The 6,190-nt window shown below is 38.9% G+C and overlaps 1 pseudogene; it reads left to right on the top strand.

Annotated features, from left to right (window-relative positions):
- The first annotated feature begins 750 nt into the window (after positions 1–750).
- On the top strand, positions 751–4,170 carry LOC122201361 (annotated as a pseudogene).
- The last annotated feature ends 2,020 nt before the right edge of the window (positions 4,171–6,190 follow it).

The following is a 6,190-nucleotide window of genomic DNA, read 5'->3' as shown; positions in this document are numbered from 1 at the left end:
CAGCAACAAGCCCAATGTGGGGCTTGAACTCACAAACTGTGAGATCATGACCTGAGCCAAAGTTGGATGCTCAACTGACTGAGCCACCCAGGTGCCCTTAAAAAACATTTTTAATAGAGTTCCTATTTTTTTTTAAATTTTTTTAATGTTTATTTATTTTTGAGATAGAGCAAGAGAACACAAGCTGGGGAGGGGCAGAGAGAGAGAGAGAGAGAGAGAGAGAGAGAGAGAGAAAGAGAGAGAAAGAATCCCAAGCAGGCTTTGTGCTGTTAGCAGAGAGCTCAGTGTGGGGCTTGAACTCATGTGAGATCATGACCTGAGCTGAAGTCAGACACTTAACCCACTGAGCCACCCAGGTGACCTGCCCCCCCCCCAATTTTTTTTTTTAATTTTTAAAAAATGTTTTTATTTATTTTTGAAGGAGAGAGAGAGAGACAGAGCATGAGTAGGGAAGGAACAGAGAGAGAGAAGGAGACACAGAATCTGAAGCAGGCTCCAGGCTCTAAGCTGTCAACACAGAGCCCAATACGGGGCTCGAACCCACAAACTGTGAGATCATGACCTGAGCTGAAGTCGGATGCTTAACTGACTGAGCCACCCAGGTGTCCAAAAAAAAAAAACATTTTTAAAAAAGACCAAATAATATATCCCACTGTATGCATATACCACATTTTGCTTATTCATTCATCTGTCAGTGGACACTTGGATTGCTTCCACATTTTAGATATTGCAAATGATATGGCTATGAACATGGGTGTGCAAATATCTCATCAAGACCCTGCTTTCGATTCTTTTGGGTCTATACCCAGAAATGGAATTGCTGGATTATATAATAGTTCTGTATTTAATTTTTTGAGGAAATGTCATACTATTTTCCACCACTGCTGCACCATTTTTATTTCCACCAACAGCTCCAATTTCTCCACATCCATGCCAACACTTGGGTATTTGATGTGATAGATTACATTGATTTTTGAATATTGAACCAGTCTTGCATATCTGGGATAAATCCTATTCAGTGGTGCTTTATAATTCTTTTTGTAAATTGTTCAATTTGATTTGGTAATATTTTGTTGAGAATTTTTGCATCTATATTCCCAAGAGATATTGGCCTGTAGTTTTCTTTTCCTGCAACATCTTTGTCTGGTTTTGGTATTAAAAAAATGCTGACTTCATAGAATGAGTTAGGAAATATTCCCTCTGCTTCTATCCTCTGAAAGAGATTGTAGAGAATTGGTATCATTTCTTCCTTTAGTGTGTTAGAAGTCACCAGTGAACCCATCTCAGCCTGCTACTTTCTGTTTTGGAAAGTTATTAGTTACTGATTCAATATCTTTAGTAGATAAGTCCTATTCAGATGATGTATTTCTTCTTGTGTGAGTTTTAGTGCATTGTGTCTTTCAAGGAATTGGTCCATTTCCTATAGGTTATCAAATTTGTGGCTATAGAGGTGACTATAGTTTTCCTTTATCATTCTTTTAATGTGCATGAGATCTGTAGTGATGTCTCCTCTTTCACATCTGATATTAGTAATTTCTGTCGTCTCTTTTTTTTTTTTTTTCTTAATCTGGCTGGAGGCTTATCAATTTCATTGATCTTTTTAAAGAATAAGTTTTTGGTTTCATTGGTTGATTCCTAATTTCTGTTTCCTAATTTCAATTTGATTGATTTCTAATTTCAATTTCATTGATTTCTGCTCTAATTCTTATTGTTTATTTTGTTCTGCTTACTTTGGATTTAATTTGCCCTTCTTTTTTTTTTTTTTTTTTTTTTTTTTTTTTTTTAATTTTTTTTTTATTTATTTTTGGGACAGAGAGAGACAGAGCATGAACGGGGGAGGGACAGAGAAAGAGGGAGACACAGAATCGGAAACAGGCTCCAGGCTCTGAGCCATCAGCCCAGAGCCCGACGCGGGGCTCGAACTCACGGACCGCGAGATCGTGACCTGGCTGAAGTCGGCCGCTCAACCGACTGCGCCACCCAGGCGCCCCTAATTTGCCCTTCTTTACTAATTTCCTAAAACGGAAACTTAGAATACTGATTTTAGACCTTTCTTCTTTTCTAATATATGTATTCAATGTTCTAAATTTCCATCTAAGTACTATTTTTGCTGCATTCCACAAATTTTGATAAGTTGTGTTTTCACTTTCAGTTAGTTTAAAATATTTTTTTAATTTCTGAGATATCTTCCTTGACCAATATGTTATTTAGAGTGTGTTGTTTAATTTCCATGTATTTTGCAATTGATTTTTTGTTATTAATTTCTAGTTTAATTCAATTGTGGTCTGAGAGTAGACATATGATTTCTATTCTTTAAAAAATTGTTTTAATGTTTATTTATTTTCGAGAAAGAGAGAGAGATAGAGCATGAGAAGGGGAGGGGCAGAGAGAGAGAGAGAGGGAGATGCAGAATCCAAAGCAGGCTCCAGGCTCTGAGCTGTCAGCACAGAATCTGACTTGGGCTTGAACCCACAGACCATGAGATCATGGTGTGAGCTGAAGTTGGACGCTCAACAGACTGAAAACCCAGGTGCCCCAATTCTTTTTTTTTTTTAAGTTTATTTATTTATTTTGAGAGAGAGAGAGTGAGAGAGAGAGAAAGTTGGGGAGGGGCAGAGATAGAGGGAGAGAGAATCCCAAACAGGGTACATGCTGTCAGTGTATAGCCCTATGTGGGGCTTGGAATCATGACCATGAGGTCATGACCTGAGCCTAAATCAAGAGTCGTTGCTCAACTGACTGAGCCACCCAGGTGCCCCTGATTTCTGTTCTTTTAAATTTGTTAGGTGCATTTGATGGCTCAGAATATGGTCTATTCTGCTGAAAATTCCATGTGAGCTTGATAAGAATGTGTATTCTGCTTTTAGATGAAGTAGTCTATAGATGTCAATTATATCCAGTTGATTGATGGTGTTGTTTAGTTAATCTATGTCCTTACTGATCTTCTGCCTTCTGGATCTGTCCATTTTTTGAGAAAAATGTGTTGAAGTCTCCAGCTAAAACAGTGGATTTATCCATTTCTCTTTGCTGTTCAATTAGTTTTTGCCTCGTATATTTCGAAGCTCTGTTATTAGGTGCATACACATTAAGGACTGTTATGTCCTCTTGGAGAACTGACTCCTTTATCATTATGTAATGTCCCTCTTTATTTCTGATAAGTTTTCTTGTTTTGAAGTCTGCTCTGTCTAAAATTAATATAGCTACTACTACTTTCTTTTGATGATATACAGTATATACCATGGTATACCTTTCCTTTCCCCACCCATTCACTTCTTTTTTAAGTTTATTTATTTATTTTGAGTGAGAGAGTGAGCACAAGCAAGGGAGGGGCAGAGAGGGAGAGAGATAGAGCAGGGGCTTGAATCCATTGTGTGTGTGTGTGTGTGTGTGTGTGTGTGTGTATTAATAGACTGTTACTATTATCACTTTGGACAAACTTATTAAGACTAAGAAAACTAGGCAGCATGCCTGGCAGTCCTGCAGATCTGTCTCTTGGTTTAACAGTGTTTTGATGGAACAGACCAAGGGATGTCCCTTCTACCAGCCTCCAACCACCCTCCAATCTTTTTTCCAGTCACAACCTTCAGAGCCATCTTCTTGGCCACCCTCTGCCTCCGGGACCAGCCAACACACTATTTTGAGCTTAGCTCCTTATTACCGATCAACCGTGAGCTCCCAGATTCATCAGAATTATTCCCCTGAGGTGGAAGCCACCTCAACTGCCTGGTCAACATGCACCTGAAGGCCTCCTGCACCTACCTCTCTCTGGGCTTCTATGTTGACCATAACAGTGTGGCTCTGCAGGGAGTTGGTCACTTCTTCTGCAAGTTGGCTGAGGAGAAGCATGAGGGTGCTGAGCCTCTCTTGAAGATGCAAGGTGGCCATGCCCTCTTTTGAGACATGAAGAAACTGTCCCAAGATAAACCCTGGATGCCATGGAAGCTGCCATGGTTCTGAGAAGAACCTGAATCAGGCTCTTTTATATCTACATGCCCTGGGTTCTTCCTGTGCAGACTCCCATCTCTGTGACTTCCTGGAAAAACACTTCCTAGATGAGGATGTGAAACTCATCAAGATGGTGACCATCTGACTCACATCTGCAGGCTGGCTGGTCCCCAGGCTGGATTGGACCAGTATCTCTTCAAAAGGCTCACCCTAAAACATGACTAGGAGCCTCTGAAGCCCAGCATCCTTTGAGGGCCCCCTCTGGCATCCCCCTGGTGACAAAGCTTGTACCTGAGCCTCTCCCTGCAACCACTAGGCAGCTTTTTAACCACCCTGGAACCCTCTCCCAAGCCATGGACTACATGGAAACAATAAATCTTTTTGAAGAAAAGAAAGAAAGAAGAAAGAAGGAAAGAAAGAAAGAAAGAAAGAAAGAAAGAAAGAAAGAAAGAAAGAAATTTTTTATTTTACTTTCACTTATTCTTTCTTTGATATTCTTCCTTGATGTAGATTCAAATGTTTGACCTATATTATTTTCCTTCTTTCTGAAGAACTGTTTTTTAACATTTCTTAAAAGAAATGGTAGGTTTGCTGGCAAAAAATTCTCTCAATTTTTGTTTGAGGAAGTTTTTATTTCTCCTTCAAGTTTGAAGGATAATTTCACCGAGTACAGAATTCTAGGTTGGTTATTTTTTTTCTGTCCATGCTTTATTTTTTTTTAATTTTAATTTTTATTTTTAAAAATGAAATTTATTGTCAAATTGGTTTCCATACAACACCCAGTGCTCATCCCAACAGGTGCCCTCCTCAATACCCATCACCCACCCTCCCCTCCCCTCCCTCCCACCCCCCATCAACCCTCAGGTTATTCTCAGTTTTTAAGAATCTCTTATGGTTTGACTCTCTCCCTCTCTAACTTTTTTTTTTCCTTCCCCTCCCCCATGGTTTTCTGTTATGTTTCTCAGGATTCACATAAGAGTGAAAACATATGGTATCTGTCTTTCTCTGTATGACTTATTTCACTTAGCATCACACTCTCCAGTTCCATCCATGTGGCTACATCCTCAAAAAATTAAAAATAGATCTACCCTATGACCCAGCAATAGCACTGCTAGGAATTTACCCAAGGGATACAAGAGTGCTGATGCATAAGGGCACTTGTACCCCAATGTTTATAGCAGCACTTTCAACAATAGCCAAATTATGGAGAGAGCCTAAATGTCCGTCAACTGATGAATGGATAAAGAAATTGTGGTTTATATACACAATGGAATACTACTTGGCAATGAGAAAGAATGAAATATGTCCATGGTTTAAATATCTCACTCTTCTCTCTTCTCTTGTTTGTAAGGTTTCCCAGGAGAGTTGGATGTAACTCTTATCTTTGTTCCTCTATAAATAAGGTGTTTCTCTTTCCCCTCTGGCTTATTTCAGAATTTTTTCTTTATTTTTGATTTTCTGTAGTGTGAATGTGATATGCCTGGGTATAGGTTTTTGTTTTTGCATTTATCCTGCATAGTGTTCTCTGAACTTCATGGATTTGTGGCTTGGCATCTGTTATTAATTTGGGGGAAATTCTCAGTCATTGTTGTTTTATATATTTCTTATGTTCCTTTCTCTCTTTCTTCTCCTTCTGTTTTCCCATTATGTGTATGTTACACTTTTTATAGCTGTCCAACAGTCTTTGGATATTTTATTTTGTTATTTTCCATCTTTGTTCTCTTTGCTTTTCAGTTTTGGAGGTTTCTCTTGATGTGTCCTGAAGCCTGAGAGTCTTTCCTCAAGTGTGTCAAGTCTACTGATAAACCTACCAAAGGCATTCTTCATTTCTGTTACAGGGTTTTTGAGCTCTGGCATTTCTTTCAGTTCTTTTGTAGGATTTCCATCTATCCTTAGATTGCCCATCTGTTCTTTCATGCTGTCTGCTCTGTCCAGTAGTGGATATAATTATTGCATATTAATCACAGTTGTTTTAAATTCCTGGTCTGATAATTCCAACATCCCTGATGCTTGCTTTGTCTTTTCAAACAGTGTTTTGTTTTGTTTTGCCTTTTAGTATGCCTTGTAATTTTTTCTTGATAAACAAGCATGATGTACTGGGGATAAAGAATTGTTGTAGATCAGCCAGTAGTAATGTGGTGGTAATGTGGGGAGGAGGAAGCATGCCATATTCCCATGATTACATCTCAGTCTTTTAGTGAGTCTTTACCTCTGGGCTATGAACTTCACATGTGTCTTCTCGGTT

The sequence above is a fragment of the Panthera leo genome, chromosome D1, assembly GCF_018350215.1.
Source record: "Panthera leo isolate Ple1 chromosome D1, P.leo_Ple1_pat1.1, whole genome shotgun sequence".
Classification (NCBI taxonomy): Eukaryota; Metazoa; Chordata; class Mammalia; order Carnivora; family Felidae; genus Panthera; species Panthera leo.
This window is presented reverse-complemented; position numbering and strand designations above follow the sequence as displayed.